Source organism: Rattus norvegicus, chromosome 7, assembly GCF_036323735.1.
Source record: "Rattus norvegicus strain BN/NHsdMcwi chromosome 7, GRCr8, whole genome shotgun sequence".
Taxonomy (NCBI): domain Eukaryota; kingdom Metazoa; phylum Chordata; class Mammalia; order Rodentia; family Muridae; genus Rattus; species Rattus norvegicus.
The window spans coordinates 121543317-121543650 of NC_086025.1; positions in this window are offsets into that span (position 1 = coordinate 121543317).

Consider the following 334-nt stretch of genomic DNA (forward strand, 5'->3'; position numbering starts at 1 on the left):
GAAAAGGTTACAGTGAAGAAAGTTTGCAGAGGACCAAAAGGAGCTCTAGGAGGGACTGCAGCATCTTCCCTGAAAGGCAGGTTTGCAAAGAAACAAGGAATTTTGACCATAATTCAGAGAGAAAACAACGCTGATATAAGCTGACACCAGCTAGACTCAGACATGGCAGATGACGTCAAGGCAATGCTACAAATATGTTCAAAACCAATCTGGGATATAGGCAAAGGATAAAAATAAGGTGTGCATAGCTAAGTGGCGGAAACCATCTCACGGAGAGAACAATAGAAGCGAGGACAAGTGGGCACTCTAGAGCTGGTAGCCATGGTAACGAAGG